This window comes from Salmo salar, chromosome 09 (assembly GCF_965601325.2).
Source record: "Salmo salar chromosome 09, fSalSal1, whole genome shotgun sequence".
Classification (NCBI taxonomy): domain Eukaryota; kingdom Metazoa; phylum Chordata; class Actinopteri; order Salmoniformes; family Salmonidae; genus Salmo; species Salmo salar.
The window spans coordinates 21,188,198-21,210,964 of NC_138299.1; the positions used below are offsets into that span (position 1 = coordinate 21,188,198).

A 22,767-nucleotide genomic window follows, 5' to 3' on the forward strand; every position below is an offset into this window, starting at 1 on the left:
GTTCTAAAGCTGTATCCGTACCCATTGGATGCAGTGACCACAATATAGCGGCTATATCCACAGGAGTCCACCTGTGGTAAATTGAATTGATTGGACATGATTTGGAAAGGCACACACCTGTCTATATAATGTCCCACAGTTGACAGTGCATGTCAGAGCAAAAACCAAGCCATGAAGGAATTCAAATCAAATCAAATTCTATTAGTCAACAGCGCCGAATACAACAGGTGTAGACCTTACAGAGAAATGCTTACTTACGAGCCCCTAACCGACAGTGCAGTTTAAAAAAATACAGATAAGAATAAGAGATAAAAGTAACAAGTGATTAAAGAGCAGCAGTAAAAAAATAACAATATATACAGGGGGGTGCCGGTACAGAATCAATGTGCGGGGGCACCGGTTAATTGAGGTAGTATGTACATGTAGGTAGAGTTAATTAAAGTGACTATGCATAGATAACAATAGAGAGTGGCAGTTTCTGTAGAGCTCAAAGACAGGAGTCTGTCGCGTCACAGATCTGGGGAAGGGTACCAAACAATGTCTGTAGAAGATCCCCAAGAACACAGTGGCCTCCATTATTCTTAAATGGAAGAAGTTTGCAACCATCAAAACTGGCCACCCAGGCAAACTGAGCAATCGGAGGAGAAGGGCCTTTGTCAGGGAGGTGACCAAGAACCCGATGGTCACTCTGACAGAGCTTTAGAATTCCTCTGTGTGCGATGGGAGAACCTTCCAGAAGGACAACCATCTCTGCAGCACTCCACCAATTAGGCCTTTATGGTGCAGTGGCCAGACGGAAGCCACAACTCAGTAAAAGACACATGACAGCCCGCTTGGGGTTTGCCAAAAGGCACTTAAAGGGCTCTCAGACTATGAGAAACAAGATTCTCTGGTCTGATGAAACCAAGATTGAACTCTTTGGCCTGAATGCCAAGAATCATGTCTGGAAGAAACCTGGCACCATCCCTATGGTGAAGCATGGTGGTGGCAGCATCATGCTGTTGGGATGTTTTTCAGCGGCAGGGACTGGGAGACTAGTCAGGATTGAGGGAAAGATGAAAGGACCAAAGTACAGCGAGATCCTTGATGAAAACCTGCTCCAGAGCACTCAGGACCTCAGACTGGGGCGAAGGTTCACCTTCCAACAGGACAATGACACTAAGCACACAGCCAAGACAACGCAGGAGAGGCTTCGGGACAAGTCTCTGAATGTCCTTGAGTGTCCCATCCAGAACCCAGACTTGAACCCGATCGAACATCTCTGGAGACACCTGAAAATAGCTGTGCAGCAACACACCCCATCGAACCTGAGAGAGCTTGAGAGGATCTGCAGAGAAGAATGGGAGAAACTCCCCAAATACAGGTGTGCCAAGCTTGTAGCGTCCTGCCCAAGAAGACTCGATGCTGTAATCACTGCCAAAGGTGCTTAAACAAAGTACTGAGTAAAGGGTCTGAATAATTATGTGTATTTCAGTTTTGTATTTTGAATAAATTAGCAAACATTTCTAAAAACCTATTGTGTGTATTGTGTGTAGATTGATGATGAAAAAAACGATTGAATCAATTTTAGAATAAGGCTATAACAAGTCAAGGGGTCTGAATACTTTCCGAAGGCACTACATATCAAAGTAATAGGTTCCAAGTACATTCACAGTTACCATCTGCTCAACTGCATACCTCTGCCATTTCTACTTTAGTATTGCATTGTTTCTTGCATGAGAACCATGCCACAAATAAAATCCCCCGTGCATTTGCTCTGCTATGGATCAGCACATGAAGACTGGTGGTTTTGGAATGCGAAGAATAGGTCCTTTCATGAGCTTTCAGTCTAAATATAAAACTTAAGCAACCTTCGGCGTGGAGATGTGATCCCTGAAAGTTGGTCCCACATCGCCAAATATTTCCAAAGTTGCCAAGCCGAGGTATCGAATAAATCCGCGTCCAGGCGGGTGGGGCTGCTGCTGTTACCGGGCTGTTAAGGAGGAACAGATGATGGGACAGAGAAGTTTTGGGCCAATAGGGTTCTGATTCACATATTTTCTCAGACAAGATAGGAAGAGGAGTGCAGATGTTTAGGCTTGTTCTGATACCCTGAGGTCTCATATCCTCTTGTCAGGAGGATCCAGAAGGCATATTAACTGCTATTGATGTTGATTACACAAGACGGGCCTTGCTGGACGGCTCCCTCAGTCTATATCTCCAAGGATATCATAGGCCTGGTCACTCTAGGACAGATAGAGTACTGGTGTGTGTGACTCAATCACACAAAAAAATTTGAGACTCTGAATAACTCGATGAGGGACAGAATCCTCAGTCATATCCTCAGAGGCCTCTCTGGGAGCCTCTCTCCTGAGGAGACTGAATGTATTACTATGATTCCTCATGTGTTACTTTGATTCCTCATGAGCTGAGGAATGATTTATATCACTACTGACAGTATAGAATAATGGATTATAATGAATGCAGCCAGTTAAGTCAAATAAGAGGGAAAAGTTAGTCTGGCCTATGCACAGAAAAATGGTCTCATACAGGCCTAGAAGCCAAACGCTACATAGCCTACTACAGTATGGGTGAGTCAGGGAGTGGCCCAAGCCTGTCTATTCCCCTGGACCCAGTAAACCTCCCTCTAACACTTAATAAGCCCACTGTGGACCAGCAATACCAAAGTACTATAGCAAAAGGGGAATATGATAATTTAGTTGCAGCTGTTAGACAATGAAGTGGGCGGAAGGTAGCCTAGCGGTTAAGAGCGTAACTGAAGGATCATGTCGCGCCCTGATCTGAGAGAGCCGTTTTTCTCTGTTTGGTTAGGTCAGGGTGTGACATGGGGTGGGCATTCTATGTTTTCTATTTCTTTGTGTTTAGCCGAGTATGGTTCCTAATCAGAGGCAGCTGTCTATCATTGTCTCTGATTGGGAATCATACTTAGGCAGCCCTTTTTCCCTCCTTCAGTTGTGGGATCTTGTTTTTGTACAGCTCAGTGTAAGCCTGCAGAACGTGACATTCGTTTTCTTTTTGTTGTTGTTTGTTTAGTGTTCTGAGTTATAATAAAATGTATCATGAGCACTTACCACGCTGCACCTTGGTCCGGTTCCTACGACGAACGTTACAGAAGATCCCACCACAAAAGGACCAAGCAGCGTGGTCAGGAGACATGGACCTGGGAAGACATCCTGGATGGCAAGGGATCCTGGACGTGGGAGGAGATCCAGGCTGGATGGGATTGCCTCTCATGGGAACAGGTGGAGGCAGCGAGAGCAGAGCAGCGACGAGATGAGGAACTAGCACGGAAACGAGGCAAGCACGAGAGGCAGCCCCCCCCAAAAATTTTTGGGGGGGGGCACACGGGGAGATTGGCTAAGTCAGGGTTCAGACCTGAGCCAACTCCCCGTGCTTACCGTGGGGAGCGAGTGACCTAGCAAGCATCGTGTTATACGGTGATGCGCACTGTGTCGCCAGTGCGCATTCACAGCCCGGTGCGCTCTGTGCCAGCGCCCCGCATTTGCAGGGCTAAAGTGGGCATTCAGCCAGGACGGATTGTGCCGGCTCAGCGCTCCTGGTCTCCAGTGCGCCTCCTCGGTCCAGGATATCCTGTGGCAGCTTTACGCACTGTGTCGCCAGTACGCCTTCACAGCTCAGTTTGTCCTGTGCCAGCGCCCCGCACTTGCCGGGCTAAACTGAGCATCCAGCCAGGACGGGTTGTGCCAGCCATATGCTCCAGACCTCCAGTGCGCCTCCACGGCCCAGTATATCCTGCGCCAGTTCTACGCACTGTGTCGCCAGTGCGCCTTCACAGCCCAGTTCGTCCTGTGCCAGCGCCCCGCACTTTCCGGGCTAAAGTAAGCATCCAGCCAGGACGGGTTGTGCCAGCCCTAAGCTCCAGACCTCCAGTGCACCTCCCAGTATACCCTGTGCCTGCTCTGCACACCCGGCCTCCAGTGCGTCTCCCCAGTCCGGTGAGACCGGTTCCAGCTCCAGGTAAGAAGCCTCCAGTGATGATCCATGGTTCGAAGCCTCCAGTGATGATCCATGGCACTAAGCCTCCAGTGAGGATCCATGGCCCGGAGCTTGTAGTGATGATCCATGGCACAAAGCCTCCAGCAATAATCCATGGTCCAGAGCCTCCAGTGATAATCCATGGCACAAAGCCTCCAGTGATGATCCATGGCCCAGAGCCTGTAGGGATGATCCATGGCACGAAGCCTCCAGTGATGATCCATGGCCCGGAGCCTGTAGGGATGATCCATGGCACGAAGCCTCCAGTGATAATCCATGGCCTGGAGCTTCCAGTGATAATCCATGGCACGAAGCCTCCAGTGATGATCCATGGTGCGGAGCCTGTAGTGACGATCCATGGCACGGAGCCTGCAGCGACGGTCCCCCGTCCGGAGCCTCCAGCGACGGTCTCCAGTCCGGAGCCTTCAGCGATGGTCCCCAGTCTGGAGCCTCCAGCGACGGTCTCCAGTCCGGAGCCTTCAGCGACAGTCCCCAGTCTGGAGCCTTCAGCAACGGTCCCCAGTCCGGAGCCTTCAGCGACGGTCCGCAGTCCAGAGTCTCCAGCGGCGGTCCGCAGTCCGGAGTCTCCAGCGGCGGTCTGCAGTCCGGAGTCTCCAGCAGCGGTCTGCAGTCCAGAGTCTTAAACGGCGGTCTGCAGTCCAGAGCCTCCGGGATTGATCCATGGTCTGGTTCCTCCTCCGACAATCCACGGTCCGGTAATACAAAAGCGGAGGGATCAGCGGGCGGAGCGGGGGCTATGCCCCGAACCGGAGCCTCCACCATGGGTAGATGCCCACCCGGACCCTCCCATATAGGTTCAGGTTTGCGGTCGGGAGTCCGCACCTTTGGGGGGGAGGGGTACTGTCACACCCTGATCTGATAGAGCTGTTTTTCTCTGTTTGGTTAGGTCAGGGTGTGACATGGGGTGGGCATTCTATGTTTTCTATTTCTTTGTGTTTAGCCGAGTATGGTTCCTAATCAGAGGCAGCTGTCTATCGTTGTCTCTGATTGGGAATCATACTTAGGCAGCCCTTTTTCCCTCCTTCAGTTGTGGGATCTTGTTTTTGTACAGCTCAGTGTAAGCCTGCAGAACGTGACGTTAGTTTTCTTTTTGTTGTTGTTTTGTTTAGTGTTCTGAGTTATAATAAAATGTATCATGAGCACTTACCACGCTGCACCTTGGTCCGGTTCCTACGACGAACGTCACAGGTCGCTGGTTTGAATCCCTGAAAAAAATCAGTCGATGTGCCCTTGAGCAAGGCACGTAACCCTAGTTGTTCGGGATATATGCGTCTGGTAAGTCGTTTTGGCCAGTCTAAATTATAAATGAGCTCCTACTGTGACAAAACAAAGTAATTATGAAAGAAATCCCATTTGTCCAGGAAATCAAAAACATTAAGAACATGACTCAATCATCCAAATAGTAGACATTATCAACACCGTTAAATAATATTGGATACATTATGTTTTACACTGTTTCCTTGGCAACTAGTAGCTGTTGGCACTGATTACTATGAAGTGTTTTGTAGGAGTAGGTCCTTGCCTTTTATCCAGAACTACCAAAAAGGGCTTATGAAATTAATTTTGGCCTGACTTTAAACTTTTTAATCAAAGAATGATGTGTATCCACAGTGAAATGTGAGTTACTCTGTATAATGTGGTTTCTTTCAATAGCAATCAACACTATTTAGCATACAATTAGTAGGATAAACACTCTGACTAGGGTTGCAAAGAGAACGGAGGGACTACCTCACTGGAATTATTATTTTATACATAAATAAATAATTTCATTCACATGCTGATTTTGTGGATATTAGCCTTTGCTTTTCTCATTCAAAAAGGATACAACTATGAATAGCGCAATTTGAGCTCATAGGGAGCCAGATAACAACTACTTATTTATCATTTTCAGGGTGCTCATTTTGTTCAAGATTGCATCAAAGAAGCACAACATATTTGTACGAGCAAAAACAAACTGTTTTCTCCCCGTTTTTTTAACAGTGAATAACCTCATGGTTTGGGGTTATGGTTTTTAAAAAAGCCAAGGAGCAAAACAACAGTGACAGGTCATATTCTAATTATCGACCTTATGCATGCCAATACTGACTCATGCAAATAAAGCAAGATTCCAAGGAAGATAGGAATAGCATGTACTTATTGGTAGTGACACACTGTTGTGCCAATGACCAGAAAATTCCGGGAATGAGACCAAATCCCCAAAACAGAAACTAAGAAACTATTCCTGGTACTGAGATGTAGAACTTTGCAAGGGAGTTACTTATTTCAGCCTACATGAATAAATGAACAGTAAGAGACAAGTCCCTGTCAATGTCCTCTTGGGCATCAGGTATAGACAGATACAACTATTTTAAACAGGATAGAAAGACAGAGAATGGTGGCATTCATGCCACTCACTAAACATGTGAGGAGAAGGAGGGAGGATATAGAGGAAAAGGGAGACAAGTCCAACATATAATTTTGTCTCTCAAAGCATGACCCATTATTTTCCGTCGCATCAATAACTAGGAGCACCTGCCTAACTATAAACAGACCCTCATATATCTGCACTCATCTCCGGGCCATGCCTGGTTAAAATAGAAGTGACAGGGATTCTATTCAAATAAGCATGCACTCTGTGTGATCACATACCTTGCACAGAAAGGGAGGAAGGAAGATGAGATGGAAGGAGACAGAGACCTGACTGTGCTCAGTAATGGAATATGAAAACTTAACACCTTTGTTTAAACATTCACTAATGTAATCCACTCCACCGTAAACAACAGGCATGAAAAATGGACAAACTTTCAGGGCTTATGATTAATTTGAGGGTTCTCTGTAACACTTTAGAATATCAACTTTGTTATGTAAAAGTTCCAAATCCAAAGAGATTGTGCCAAAGCAGGCCTGACCAACCACAGTCCCTCATCCTCCCTAGTTCAGGACATCTGATAAACCCCAAACCAAGGACAGCTCTCCTCAAATCCACAGTAATACACAGAGCCACTGAATTAAATTCTTTACCAAATCACATTTCCCAGGCAAAAATAAATCCACCCTCAAGAAAACAATAAAATAATATCTAATGCGATCGACCATGACTGGACAGATACTAATCCAACAAAATGTTTAATGTATTACCTGTCAGGTATTTTAGTTGTCTGTAATACCTACTTGTTTGAAATTTTTGAAATGTCTTAATGTAAATGTAATCATTTGTAATCTCTTTTAAGTTCTGTGTTGGACCCCAAGAAGATTAGCTGGAGTTATGGTGTCAGCTAATGGGGATCCAAAATATATATTTTTAAATTCCCATCTTGAAAACAGACCACAGCTGCCTTTAGTTAATTAGAAACCAGTCTCGTTTCAGTCTGGCAAAAAGTGTTAATCTCCAAAATCATGGAGAGCTATATTCAACCAAACTGTTACAATCAAGACAGTCCCTCCAGAACCCTGTTGGCTTTATTATTCATACTTCAGACTTCCAAATACAAGAGGTTTGATAGATATAATATAACTGTAATAACTGTTGTTAAAAAAACAAAATTATAAAAGTGCCATGTGGAAGTCCTGGGAGAGTCATTTAGACGTATACCTCCTAAAAACTGTGTGTTTCTGTAAACCACTGTCATGCTGTTAAGGCCCATTTCCTGCTGCTTTCGATGGTGTCTAGAAGAAAACCATGTGTGATCTATGTGATGTACAGCGTTTGTGGCAACCCTAGGAAAACACTGTGATATGTCTGTTTTCAAAGGGGACGATAAATCACCACTCAAATGAATGGGCAGCGTTGTGCTTTTCAAACTGCATGGACCACAGCGTTTGTTTGAACTGAATGCCTTTGAAACTGTCACGATAGAAAAACCAAATATGTTTGATTTGCTGTCCTCTCCATATGTCCAACGGATTGAAAGTAGGCGTACTGTATGTAAGACAGAAGTATACATTTACAGTGCATTCGGAAATTATTCAGACCCCTTCCCTTTTTCCACATTTTGTCACGTTACAGCTTTATTCTAAAATGGATTATATACTTTTTCCCCCTCATCAATCTACACACAATACCCCGTAATCAGTGGTGAAAACAGGTTTTTAGACATTTTTGCAAATGTATTAAAAAGGAATAACAGAAATACCTTATTTCCGTAGGTACTCAGACCATTTGCTATGAGACTTGAAATTGAGCTAATGCTTCCATTGATCATCCTTGAGATGTTTTTACATCTTGATTGGAGTCCACCTGTGGTAAATTCAATTGATTGGACATGATTTGGAAAGACACACACCTGTCTATATAAGGTTCCACAGTTGACAGTGCATGTTAGAGCAAAAAACAAGACATGAGGTAGAAGGAATTGTCTGTAGAGCTCCGAGACGGGATTGGTTCGAGGCACAGATATGGGGAAGGGTACCAAAAAATGTCTGCAGCATTGAAGGTCCCACGAAGACAGTGGCCTACATCATTCTTAAATGGAAGAAGTTTGGAACCACCAAGACTCTTCCTAGAGCTGGCCACCCGACCAAACTGAGCAATCGGGGGAGAAGGGCCTTGGTCACGGAGGTGACTAAGAACCTGATGTTCACGCTGACAGAGCTCCAGAGTTCCTCTGAGGAGATGGGAGAACCATCTCTGCGCACTCCACCAATCAGGCCTTTATGGTAGAGTGGCCAGAGGGAAGCGACTCCTCAGTAAAAGGCACATGACAGCCGCTTGGAGTTTTTCAAAAGGCACCTAAAGACTCTCAGACCATGAGAAACAATATTTTGGCCTGAATGCAAAGCGTCACGTCTGGAGGAAACCTGGCACCATCCCTACGGTGAAGCATGGTGGTGGCAGCAACATGTTGTGGGGATGTTTTTCAACGACAGGGACTTTTCCCTCCGGATCGAGGGAAAGACGAACGGAGCAAAGTACAAAGAGAACCTTGATGAAAACCTGCTCCAGAGCACTCAGGACCTCAGACTGGGGTGAAGGTTCACCTTCCAATAGGACAACGAACCTAAGCACACAGCCAAGACAACAGAAGAGTGGCTTGGGGACAAGTCTCTGAATGTCCTTAAGTGGCCCAGCCAGAGCCCGGACTTGAACATCTCTGGAGAGACCTGAAAATAGGCTGTGCAGTGACGCTCCCCATCCAACTTGACAGGCTTGAGAGGATCTGCAAGGAAGAATGGTAGAAACTCCCCAAATACAGGTTTGCCAAGCTTGTAGCGTCCTGCCCAAGAAGACTTGAGGCTGTAATCGCTGCCGAAGGTGCTTCAACAAAGGTCTGAATACCTATGTAAATGTAATATTTACATTTGCAAACATTTCTAAAGCCTGTTTTTGCTTTGTCATTATGGGGCATTGTGTGTAGATTGCTGAGGGATTTATTTTATTTTATCCATTTTAGAGTAAGGCTGTAAACGTAACAAAATGTGGAAAAAGGGAAGGTGTCTGAATACTTTCCAAATGCACTGTACGTGTTACCCGAAGTGCTAAAACTTTCTTTGGTGGACTTGTCCATATAAGGAAGAGGAGGAAGTGATCACGCCGTCATAGTTTACAAGTTGGTCTTGGCCATGGCTGTCTCTTGTGGAATCCTGGGAGATATGAGGGTGGACGGAGCCCAGCTGCTGAGTCAGTGACTCATTTTTACCTCAGTGGCTTGGGAGAAGGAGGGAGAAGAAGAGGGGAACCAACTCTCCCTCAGACAAAGAGCAGACACGGCAGCACAACATGGACACTGGCCCAGTCAACACACATTTTTGAGTACTGAATCAATTTGTAATGTTCTTCTGGCTTTTAACATGGAGCATTTTGAGATGCACTCAATTGCTTGAGTTTCAAAAATGATAGAACATTTGTTCTAGAAGACCTCATGCAGTAAAATCATTTTTGGGTTTTGTTAGTGTTGAGCTTAAAAGTGTAAGTATACTGTAATTATGGAACTGTGATGAACGGTGCAGTGTGTGCCTTACACATGTGAATGGAACAGCAGTAACTCAACAGTAGTCTGCCTGCCTCTGGTCTACAGCACAGTATCACAGGGCTATAGCTGCAACGTGGTCTCAGGGCAATTTGTATTATTCTGTACGTAAATCTGTGACACTCCATTTAGCATGATATATTACGTTATGTTCAGGGGTGAAAGTAGATTTAATTTCCTTCTGGTGTGGGAACCTCCTTTGAATGCACACGCATAAAAATACAAAGATGGGTCTGTGTGGCTCAGTTGGTAGAGCATGGTGCTTGCAATGCCAGGGTTGTCAGTTTGATTCCCACGGGGGACCTGTATTAAAAATGTATGCACTCACTACTGTAAGTCACTATGGATAAGAGCGTATGTAAAATTACATACAGAATCCATATAAATTTAACAGAATCTCTATGGGCCTAACAGTAAAGATTTGTCGTCTAACTTTTAAAATGTATTAGCCCACCGTTTAATGTGGCATAAACACAACCAGTTGTCATGCCCTGATCTGTTCCACCTGTCTTTGTGAATCTCTCCACCCACCTCCAGGTGTCACCTGTTTTCCTCATTAGTCCCAGGGTACTTATTCCTGTGTTCCCTGTTTGTCTGTTGCCAGTTCGTCTTGTTTGTCATGTCAACCAGCATGTTTTTCCGTTCTCCTGTTTTTTTTCTTCTTTTTTTTCCTTTTTCTCAGGTTTTGCTAGTCCTCCCGGTTTTGACCCCTGCCTGCCTCTACTCTGAACCCGCCTGCCTGACCATATTGCCTGTCCTGACCTTAAGTCTGCCTGCCACCCTGTACCTCCTGGACTCTGACCTTGTTTATGATCATTTGCCTGTCCATGACCATTCTCTTGCCTGCCCCTTGGATACTAATAAATATCAGATACTCGAACCATCTGCCTCCCGTGACTGCATCTGGGTCTCGCCCTGTGCCCTTATACCAGCCATTATGATTTCATCTGATTGTCAAACAATTACTTCAAAAGGCTCATGTAGTCTACCTGCGCACGTTACTCAGGGATGGCGGAACGACAGCGGGTGCGGGAAAATCATATTTTTTAGGGCTCATATAATTGTTAAGTTGTCTATAATTTGACACATGCAGCTTCTCTTCTGTCATTCCTTGATGCTCGTCCAGAACACTAAATAAAGCCATGCTCACCAGAATAATGTCATAGGCTTAATCGCTAGAATGATCAATGAATCATCAACAGTAGGGTTGACATGTGTAAAGTTTCCTCTTTCATTTCTGCTTTTCTCACAGAGCAAGTATGTTTAGGGACTCGGGAGATTTCTAAATTACATCAGTTTGAACAATTTTAAGGAAATTAAAAGCTGTGAAAAAGATCCAACATGTGTATGGCCATAGAGAGGGGTTTTTGTTCTTTATTTTGGTTAGGCCAGGGTGTTACATTGGGTGGGCGTTCTATGTTCGTTTTGTAGGTTTTTTGTATTTCTTTGTTTTGGGCCGTGTGTGGCTCCCAATCAGGCACAGCTGAAGTTCATTGTTGCTGATTGGGAGTCACACATAAGGAGCATGTTTTTCCTTTGGGTTTTGTGGGTAATTGTTTCTGTTTAGTGTTTTGCACCTGACAGGACTGTTTGGCTGTCGGTTTTCTTGTTTTGTTTTGTGTAGTTTTCTTTAGTAAATTAAACTTCTATGATGAACACTAACTCCGCTGCGTATTGGTCCACTTTCTCAGATGATGACTTCTCTGTTTCGTCTGACGACGAAGACAGCCGTTACAGAATTACCCACCACAAGAAGACCAAGCAGCGGAGTAAGGAGCAGAGCAAGGTGAAGAACCAGGAGAAAAGTTATCTGGAGTCGTGGACTTGGGAGGAAATCCTGGATGGGAAAGGACCATGGGCTCAAGCGGGGGGATTATCGCCGCCCGCAATGGGAAATAGAAGCGTCGAGAGCTGAGAGGCGCTGGTACGAAGAGAGGGAGTGCAACGAGCCCGAGAGGCAGCCCCCAAATTTTTTTTGGGGGGGGGCACACGGGGAGTGTGGCGGAACCAGGAAGGAATTCTGGGCCAACTCCCCGTGCTTACAGGAGGAAACGTAGCACTGGTCAGGCACCGTGTTATGCAGTAAAGCGCACGGTGTCCCCAGTACGCGTGGAGAGCCCGGTGCGTTACATCCCAGCTCCTAACATCTGCCGGGGGAGATTGGGCATCGAGCCAGGACGGGTTGTGCAGGCCGTGCGCTCTAGACCTCCAGTGCGTCTTCACAGCCCGGTTTATCCTGTGCCTCCTCCTCGGACCAGGCCTCCAGTGGGTCTCCCCATCCTGGTTAAGCCTGTGCCTCCTCCACGGACCAGGCCTCCAGTGGGTCTCCCCATCCTGGTCTCTCCTGTGCCGTCTCCACGGACCAGGCCTCCAGTGGGTCTCCCCATCCTGGTCTCTCCTGTGCCGCCTCCTAGGACTAGGCCTCCAGTTGGTCTCGCCAGTCCAGAGCCGCCAGAGCTGCCCGCCAGTCCGGAGCCGCCAGAGCTGCCCGCCAGTCCAGAGCTGCCAGAGCTGCCCGCCAGTCCGGAGCCGCCAGAGCCGTCCGCCAGTCCGGAGCCGCCAGAGCCGCCTGCCAGTCCGGAGCCGCCAGAGCCGCCCGCCAGTCAGGAGCCGCCAGAGCCGCCCGCCTGTCCGGAGCCGCCAGAGCCGCCCACCTGTCCAGAGCAGTCAGAGCCACCCGCCAGCCCGGTGAGTCCTGCGCCTAGGGCCAGGCCTCTTACATGTCTCCTCAGCCTGGTGAATCCTGGGTCAGTGTCGCCGGAGCCGCCAGGGACGCCCGCCAGCCGGGTGCAGCCAGGGACGCCCGCCAGCCGAGCGCAACCAGGGTCGCCTGTCAGCCGGGCGAATCCATCGCCGCCCGCCAGCCGGGCGCAGCCATCGCCGCCCACCAGCCGGGCGCAGCCATCACCGCCCGCCAGCCGGGAGCAGCCATCACTGCCCGCCAGCTGGGCGCAACCAGGGTCGCCCGCCAGCCGGGCGCAACCATCACCGCCCGCCAGCCGGGGCGCAACCAGGGTCGCCCGCCAGCCGGGCGCAACCAGGGTCGCCCGCCAGCCGGGCGCAGCCATTGCCGCTCGCCAGCCGGGCGCAGCTATCGCCGCCCGCCAGCCGGGCGCAGTCAGGGTCGCCCACTAGACCTTCGGCGCGGCCAGGTGCACTACCGAAGAGGGCGACGCCGAGGGTGGAGCAGAGGTCACGTCCCGCACCTGAGCCGCCGCCGTAAGAAGGCCCACCCGGACCCTCCCCTTCAGTGTCAGGTTTTGCGACCAAAGTCCGCACCTTGGGGGGGGGGGGGGGTACTGTAACGCCCTGGCCATAGAGAGGGGTTTTTTGTTCTTTATTTTGGTTAGGCCAGGGTGTTACATTGGGTGGGCGTTCTATGTTCGTTTTCTAGGTTTTTTGTATTTCTTTGTTTTGGGCCGTGTGTGGCTCCCAATCAGGCACAGCTGAAGTTCGTTGTTGCTGATTGGGAGTCACACATAAGGAGCATGTTTTTCCTTTGGGTTTTGTGGGTAATTGTTTCTGTTTAGTGTTTTGCACCTGACAGGACTGTTTGGCTGTCGGTTTTCTTGTTTTGTTTTGTGTAGTGTTCTTTAGTAAATTAAACTTCTATGATGAACACTAACTCCGCTGCGTATTGGTCCACTTTCTCAGATGATGACTTCTCTGTTTCGTCTGACGACGAAGACAGCCGTTACATTATGCTAGTATTTCAATTCATCTTGGATGGATATTTTATGTGGTTGAAAATGAAACGCTGTCAGCTTTTATGTCGCTGAAAGAAATTGCACATTGGCTACATAACAGGTCCCTAAGCACGCATTCTCATTCTCTCAAGATGCTGAAAGAAATAAATCATATCTCTCTACTCCTGTTCCTGAGACAAAATTAACATTTGGTGTATCATTTTACTGCGAGGAACACTTAATTCCGCAGAAGTTAGCTAATACTAATATTATAATAGGTTACATGTGAAGTTTACAGTCAGTGTCCAGACTTCATTTACTATTCCAAATATTAGGCTACTCACTCTAAAATAATTCTGGCATCCAAACAGTGCCATTTGATAAATGCAAAGAGACATCATTTACAAAACAACAAAAAGTGTTATGAATGACATTCAGTGATTGTCATAAGGTCTACACAAGTCTTGTAACTTGAATCGTACACTGCTGTACGCAAGCATCTCAGCCACAGAAACATTTCAGTGTTCTCGTAGAACCACACTGCATTTTAGAGCATATTCCACAAGTTTTCACGTCTTAGCCGGTTGTATAATAGCATACGAATTGGATGAATAACTTACTATACATCTTGGGGAAGTATAGTATTATGCACCTTTCTCTGAGACCAGGTTACTTGTTGTTCTGTAACAACAAAGGAGTAACAACAAAGGAGAATTACAGGGAGAATTTACGTTGATGATTAAGGAAACTAACGACAAAGGTTAGGATCATTTGCGTAAAAGGTTTGAAGAACTAAAACCCTGCAGAATGTTCGGTGAATATACCTAGCAGGTTAATTGGGTTAAGAATTGGGTTACGTTTTGAATAAGGGGAAGGGTTAGCTAAAATGCTAAAGTTGTCTCAGACACGACTCGAACCCGCAACCTTTGGATTGCTTGACGATCACGGATTACCCCCACCCATCTTCCCCAACGAACCTCCCTACTTTTGTGTCTGTCTATAGTAACTAGGCTATTAGTAGGTATCATACATCTTGGAGGTGCTCAGAAATACGTTAAGTTTGTTTCATAAGGCTCTGAAGCCAGGCTGGTATTTGAGTAATGTGTATAGTGGGCTCATCCTAAACATCAGCAGAAGGCTGTGAATCTGTGTCACGTCAGGGCTGGAGATCAGGGGGACTGCTGGGGACAGGAGCTTAATCCTACTGAATCCAAACACACGCCATGCCTGCAAGTCAGATGTCTTTGACCGCACACAGACTCCCATCATGCCACACACTGTAGGACCCCATTACTTTCAAAAGCAGAACAATTTGTATTTTTTAATAATAGTGTGTCTAAACTCTTGGATTAAGGACACATTTCATGGCTCTTGTATCTGATTGTGCATTCCCCTTCCACTTGATTCCTTTCAGGTTTTTGATTTCATAGTCCAACATGGCTAGGTCCCTCCTGTGAGCTTGTGTCTGAGGAAAAGCCTTTGAAGACATCTCTAACAGATAACTGTGTCTCATGTCTCCCATGAGTACCGTACTGCTGCTGGCCAGACATAAACAAACCCTGGGTGAGTGTGTGCTGTAGGACAAACTAAGGGCATCTGTCTTTGGAATAAGGCTTTCTGGTCAATGGCTATTGTTGACGTCACTTTCAAAACCCCTACAGTTTTTTCTAAATCATCAAATATAAATTTCATTTAAGCCGAATAAGAAATTTTCCTCACAATTAAAATGTTGTTTTCCAATTATAAATATCTGTCAATGGACATCAGGGCCCAATTTTAAGAATGTGTCAACTCATAAGAATTCAGCACATTAAATAATCTGAACAGAATTTCTAGGATAAATGATTTACACCGAAGTGGTTCTCACAAACTTTTCAACAGTGTAACAAGCAGTCCCTCCCTCTCACACACGTACCCTACACACACTCACACAGTAACATATAGTAGATGGGAAGAAGGAGGAGATAAGAAAGAACGAGAATAGGAGTGAGTCATTCTCCATGTACATACCCTCTCTGCCCAGGGAGTGTTATAGGAAGTTTAAAGGATGTGCCGTGAGGATACAGTAGCCTTGCCCTTATATGGCAGCCCAGCCAGCTTCTATGCTCCTGGTCCTCATCTGAGTGAGCCAGCCAAAGCAGCGAGAGACCTCAGTACAAAGTAAAGAGGGAAGGCATTAATTACATAACAAGTTTGGCCTGGAGAAATGTGCATGCTAAAGCTCTGGTTTGAACATTGAACCGAAGGGTTTGTCAGAGGCCACAGGAATCTCTGGTATGGCCTAAGTCGTGTACTCCAGACATGTGATATGAAACAATCTGCTGTTTGTTAATCCAGGAAAGGACAAACAAACCACCAATGTTTGGTTTTCAGTATTCTAGACATGGGGGAGGCGGAAATCAATGAGTTTGATAACTGTCTGACTGTGGTTGTTGCAGGGTTACCATGGGGATGCCTGTCATGATTTAAGATCACTTCAGGAACTATTGAACTATAGCTCTGGGTATAGAAATGTAAAGGTCAAGAAACTTTCAAAGCATTCTATCTCTCAAAGTTGGAGCTAGATGAATTGTGTTTTTCCACGAAACTCGCTACCCAGGCATGGAAGGCTGTTTATGTCTTTGATTATCTGCTGATAAAGTTACTGAAATAGAAGTGAGTCAAAGCTTTTCAGATGAATACAAGTAAAAGGCTGGTTTTGATTATACGTTATTGCTCAAATACTATTATTTAATAATTATTCAACTCTTGGCTGTTGACTGGGTGCACTCCCACTATCAGCATCTCTGCCCATTGAGCAGTAAACTGATTTGTCATTTTATTGGTTCAAGAACAACGGTTCACAAAATGAGGCAACTTCCTCTTGCATTTATGGACACACTCGTCTGCTTATGGCTGCTTTGTATCAGTGAAAATAATGCATGTTCGAAAATGGAAAATGTTTGCCATGCCATGTGCCCAATTTGCTCACATCACAAGTTGTCATGCTTGTGATGTAGCTGCTCGTCGAACATCTCATTCTAAAGTAATAGGCATTAATATGGAGTTGGTACCCCCTTTGCTGCTATAACAGTCTCGACTCTTCTGGGAAAAACTTGCCACCATTGGACTCTGGAGCAGTGGAAACACGTTCTAAGCTGTCACCATTTTAACTCAATAACGTATAATCGGTGTGGAAGAACTTGACTGGCCTTCACAGAGCCCTGACCTCAACCTTATCAAACACCTTTGGGATGAATTGGAATGCCGACTGCGAGCCAGGCCTAAGTGCCCAACATCAGTGCCCGACCCACTAGATGTTGGAAGATTTCTGTGCGAACTTGCTTCCATTCATCCACAAGAGCATTAGTGAGGCACTGATGTTGGGCGCTCAGGCCTGGCTCGTAGTCGATGTTCCAATTCATCCCAAAGGTGTTTGATAAGGTTGAGGTTAGGGCTCTGTAAAGGCCAGTCAAGTTCTTCGACACTGATCTTGACAAACCATTTCTGTATGGACCTTGCTTTGTATACGGGGGCATTGTCATGCTGAAACATGAAAGGGCCTTCTCCAAACTGTTGCCACAAAGTTGGAAGCACAGAATCATCTAGAACGTCATTGTAAACTGTAGCATTAAGATTTCCCTTCACTAGAACTAAGGGGCCGAGCCCAAACCATGAAAAACAGCCCCAGACCATTATTCCAACTTTACAGTTGGGACTACGCATTGGGGCAGGTAGCGTTCTCCTGGCATCCACCAAATCCAGATTAGTCCGTCGGACTGCCAGATGGTAAAGCGTGATTCACCACTCCAAAGAACGCGTTTCCACTGCTCCAGACTCCAACGGCGGCGAGCTTTACACCACTCCAGCCGACACTTGGCATTGTACATGGTGATCTTAGGATTGTGTGTGGCTGCTTGGCCATGGAAACCCATTTCATGAAGCTCCCGACAAACAGTTATTGTGCTGACATTACTTTCAGTGGCTGAATACTTATGTAAATGTTTTATAAATGGAAATACACAGTGGTGGTTGCTATGTATTGTGAAAACAGCAGAAGTAAAATCAATATCAGTAACAGAGGCATAGCCCCAGGAAGTAGGGGTGCTGAGGGTGCTGCGTGCTGCACTGGACCCCCACCCCAAAACTACTTCCCGCGGCTATGAACGGGGAAATTCTAAATGACCTTGTAGATGCTTTCTTTTATTTTTTCTGATGTCCTTACATCACTCGGTAGTGCGCGTGTTTGTTTTCCGGGAAACATCCCAGTTGAGTATTGTTACATGGAGCTGCTGGCTTACTAGAATCTCCATCTGAATTATAATCAAAGGCTGAAACTGATATTGCTATTTCAATACACAAAACTCTGTCTGCTGGGGCCAAAAGCCTGTTGCCCCACAGTACTGTAATTGGGAGCCAATCTGAAACGTTGCGATTGAATTTGATGTACATCCAACTCTAATGAGCTAATTATGGCCACTGTCTTGTGTTTCCTCTCCACGTTATCTCTTTGTTTGTGTTTGTGTTTTCCGACCCATGGAAACCAAAAGTCATAAAGGACAATAAATTGTATTCTACTATTTTATATCCAGGAAGAATAGCTGCTGCTTCAGCAACAGCTAATGGGGATCTGAAATAACCAAAACAAAAGCCAGAGATGAGAACTCCATCATTCTCATGTAATTTGAACAGTTGAGTTCCAAAGCATAACAGCAGACCCTTTTAACACTTACAGTAGGAAAGTCTGATAGTGGACTGAATAAACAGCATCAATGGAATTTTAATAGCACTTTTATTGGAATGCTTCTACTCTGCCACCGACTCAACCCTTTGTCCGTCAACAGACTTATCAATAATATTAGAATATTTTTGCCTTTCGGATGTCAGTTAAAATAACCTATAAATTAATCTGAAGCAAAGATCGTTTTTTCACGTTCTATCTATATCAGTTATGGAAAATAGTTGTGTTGTCTTGTATCCATTGACGAAGCAGTTTTTCCCAATAGTTCCAGTGTTTGAAAACTTGTTTATTCTTTACAAGATAAGTCATTCTAATGAAATTTGCCAAGAAAAGTTCAAGTGTTTGGCAATGGGGAGACTGTAGGGTGTCTTTTGTCATTCTTTGATGAATGTAACTGTTTCTCCTCCAGCCACATACTGTACAATTCTGTATGATCACTGAGGGGTCCCTGTTTTCTTTTTATCTAATACTGACTAACGTTTCCAACTCTGATGACTGAGACGTGACCACTGTAGACATAAACATTCAATAAAAAATCTTCCTTCTTTATTCAACTGTTCTATTAAATATCCAAGGAATCCAATATTTTTTTTATTCTATTATTTCTGTGGGGGAGGAAAGGGATACCATTACCACGGTACTAATGGTTTGAATTCATTAAAGGCCCAGTGCAGTTAAAAACTAGATTTACCTGTGTTTTATGTATATTTCCACACTGTGAAGTTGGAATAATACTGTGAAATTGTGAATATTATGATAGTGCCCTTTCAGTGTAAGAGCTGTTTGAAAGGATTGCGTGGAATCTCAGACTGTTTTAGTGGGATGAAGTTTTTCCCTTCCATGGTGACATCACCATGCAGTAAATTATTTAATAGACCAATAAGAAAGAGAGTTCCAAACCTCTATGCCAATTACAGCTAATTTTCAGTTTCCCCTTCCCACTCAGGCCGTCTTTGCTAAATTCTTGCTTGAAATTTTTGTTTCACCATTTTAATTGGTAGGTACTTAATTGTTACCCAGAAATTATTTGATATTGAGATAAAAATGGCTGCATTGGATCTTTAAAATTGGGAAACTGCTTAACCTCATGACAACTTTTAATATCAATGTAATATAGTGTGACAGCCAGTCAACGCAGCAGAGTTAGTCTAGAAGAAAGAGGAGCATTATTCTCCTCTCCAGCTATGTGCTGCACATGCTGGTGAAACGTGTGGCCTTGAGATGCTTTGCCACAATCTGCAAAGCCTCTCCTACAGCAGTAGAAACCAAATAAATAAATAAAGCCATAACTCACTGACTCCCTCAGCTTGAGATATAAAGTATTAGTTCAGAGTACTCTCACAGAAATATGTGTATGGTGTGGACCGGTGGTTCCCAAACCTTTTATAGTCCCGTACCCCTTCAAACATTGAACCTCCAGCTGCGTACCCCCTCTAGCACCAGGGTCAGCGCACTCTCAAATGTTGTTTGTTTCCACCATTGTAAGCCTGCCACACGCACACTATACGATACATTTATTAAACATAAGAATGAGTGTGAGTTTTTGTCAAAACCTGGCTCGTGGGAAGTGACAACGAGCTCTTATAGGACCAGGGCACAAATAATAATATAATAATAATCAATAATTTTGCTCAATATTTCACTATCGTACAAATAAAACCTTATTTGTTCATCAGAAATTGTGAATAACTCACCACAGGTTAATGAGAAGGGTGTACTTGAAAGGATGCATTTAACTCTGCAATGTTGGGTTGTATTGGAGAGAGTCTCAGTCTTAAATCATTTTCCACACAGAGTCTCTGCCTGTATTTAGTTTTCATGCTAGTGAGGGCTGAGAATCCACTCTCACATAGGGGTATGTGGTTGCAAAGGGAATCAGTGTCTTAACAATGCGATTTGCCAAGGCAGGATACTCTGAGCGCAGCCCTATCTAGAAATCTGGCAGTGGCTTCTGATTAAATAAAATTTTCACAGAACCGCTTGTTGCAATTTCGATGAGGCTCTGTTGTTCAGATATCAATAAGTGGACCGGAGGCAGGGCATGAAAGGGTTATAACAAATCCAGTTGTTTGTGTCATCCGTTTCGGGAAAATACCTGCGTAATTGCGCACCCAACTCACTCAGGTGCTTCGCTATATCACATTTGACATTGTCCATAAGCTTGAGTTCATTTGCACACAAAAAAATCATACAATGATGGAAAGACCTGTGTGTTGTCCTTGTTAATGCAGACAGAGAAGAGCTCCAACTTCTTAATCATAGCCTCAGTTTTGTCCCGCACATTGAATATAGTTGCAGAGAGTCCCTATAATCCTAGATTCAGATCATTCAGGTGAGAACATCTGCATGTGTGAGAAACTCGTCATCATGCAAGCGGTAAAACAAGTGAAAATTATGGTCAGTAAAGAAAACTTTAAACTCGTCTCTCAATTTAAAAAAAACGTGTCAATGCATTGCCCCTTGATAACCAGCGCACTTCTGTATGTTGTAAAAGCGTTACATGGTCGCTGCCCATATCATTGCATAGTGCAGAAAATACATGAGAGTTCAGGGGCCTTGCTTTCACAAAGTTAACCATTTTCACTGTAGTGTACAAAACATATTTCAAGCTGTCAGGCACTCCCTTGGCAGCAAGAGCCTCTCAGTGGATGCTGCAGTGTACCCAAGTGGCGTCGGGTGTAACTGCTTGCACGCGCATTACCACTTCACCATGTCTCCCTGTCATGGCTTTTGCGCCATCAGTACAGATACCAACATGCAGCTACGTTTGGCTACATACGGACCGTTAGTGGAATTCCCGCGAGAGACTCATGGTTAATGTGATTGGATGTTAATTATTTGACTAGGCTACCTGTATTTTGACATTGTTTTGTTATTTTGCTGAACACTAGATGGTTGAATTTTATTTGTGGAGGTGGAACGAGGCTACTCAGATGAGAAAAAAACCTCACCCAAATGTATAGCCCCATTGGAAAATATAAATGGACTGTTTGAAAATGTCAAGAAAAAAAAAGTTTAAGAAAAAAAAGTCAAATTAGCTTGAATCACATTTTTATTTGGCGTACCCCGCCGACGGCATTGCGTGTACCCCTGGGAATACCCGGTGTGGACCATCACGCCTTCAGAGATGCTTAAAACGTGTGAAAGGGAATGGTTAGAAACATACAAACGCTATGACATGGTGAAATCCCACAGTGTGTTAAATGGCATGTATTCCCTTGCAGACAGAGAAACTGCTGGCAATTTTTTCTGTGAATCAGCGGGGTTTTAGAGGTACTGTATAACCAGTACCAAGAGAAACATGAAGGAGAATAACAGAACATTTTGACTACGCACTAGGCACTGACATCATTTCAACATCTAATTTTGATTTACATTTGGTTGAGTTGTCAACTAGCGTGAATTCAACGTGAATTCAACCAAATTAACCATGTTATTGGATTTAGGTTAAAAGTTGGGTTAAAAAAGGACTAAATTCCCTTAAGTTTACTTTTTGTAAATCCAATCAGTTTACCACGTTGATTCAATATCATCACATGGAATTTTTTGTTGTTGAAATGACTTGGAAACAATGTTGATTCAACCAGTTTTTGCCCAGTGGGTAGTGACCCTACAAGCGGACTGTGACAAAAATGACTTAATAGATACTAAACCTGTCTCATTTAAAACTGAAGAGAGCTGAATTATGTCTGAAAGATTTGTTTGTCTTCAGTCTCTCTCTTTCGCTCTCGCTCTCTCTCTCTCTCTCTCGCTCTCTTCTCATAGCTGTGGGTTACCACAGGGCCATTCTTGATGCAATTATGTGTACAGTCATACCTGCAGGAATGTAACAAACCCATTAACAGACATAAAGACAATTATTCAATTTGTGCAGATGTTTATCATACAGAAAACCTAAGACAGTAGACATTGACGGTATGTTCCTGTTCAAAAGTAAAAAAACATTGCCATTTCATTCTAATGTGTGTTTAAATGAGACATACACCGGATAGGTATAGTGAAAGGTGTTGTTTTACAGGGTCAGCCATAGTAGTATGGCATCCCTAGAGCACATTAGGGTGAAGTTCCTTGCTCAAGGGCACTTCTTCAGATTTTTCCCCTTCCCGGCCTGGGTATTCGGACCAGCAATCCTTAGAAAACAACTGCACTGTCTTTGCTTGCTTTGCCCATTAGAAAATAGAACAAAAACAACAACCTTCATTTTAGAGTAATTTTCCCACCAGAAATGACTCCACATGATGATGAGAAACAGAAGTAATCAAATGGCCTAGCTCATACAAAAATAGAACGTGACAAATGTATCAGATTTATAGATGAAACATGGACTGATACAGGCTATCAACAGTAATCCTCTGAGGTTAGAGCTTAACCACCTTTCCTTCCGCCCCATGGGTCTAAT

General features: G+C 44.8%; 1 protein-coding gene across 1 annotated transcript in view; it reads right to left on the reverse strand.

Annotated features, from left to right (window-relative positions):
- Positions 1 to 15,761, reverse strand: part of LOC106610835 (KATNB1-like protein 1) — a 69,862-nt gene extending 54,101 nt beyond the window's left edge. Inside the window, exon 1 of the mRNA XM_082955657.1 lies at positions 15,659 to 15,761. The gene's annotated coding sequence lies outside the window, so the exon portion shown is untranslated. The remainder of the gene's footprint in view (positions 1 to 15,658) is intronic.
- Between the last annotated feature and the right edge of the window lie 7,006 nt (positions 15,762 to 22,767).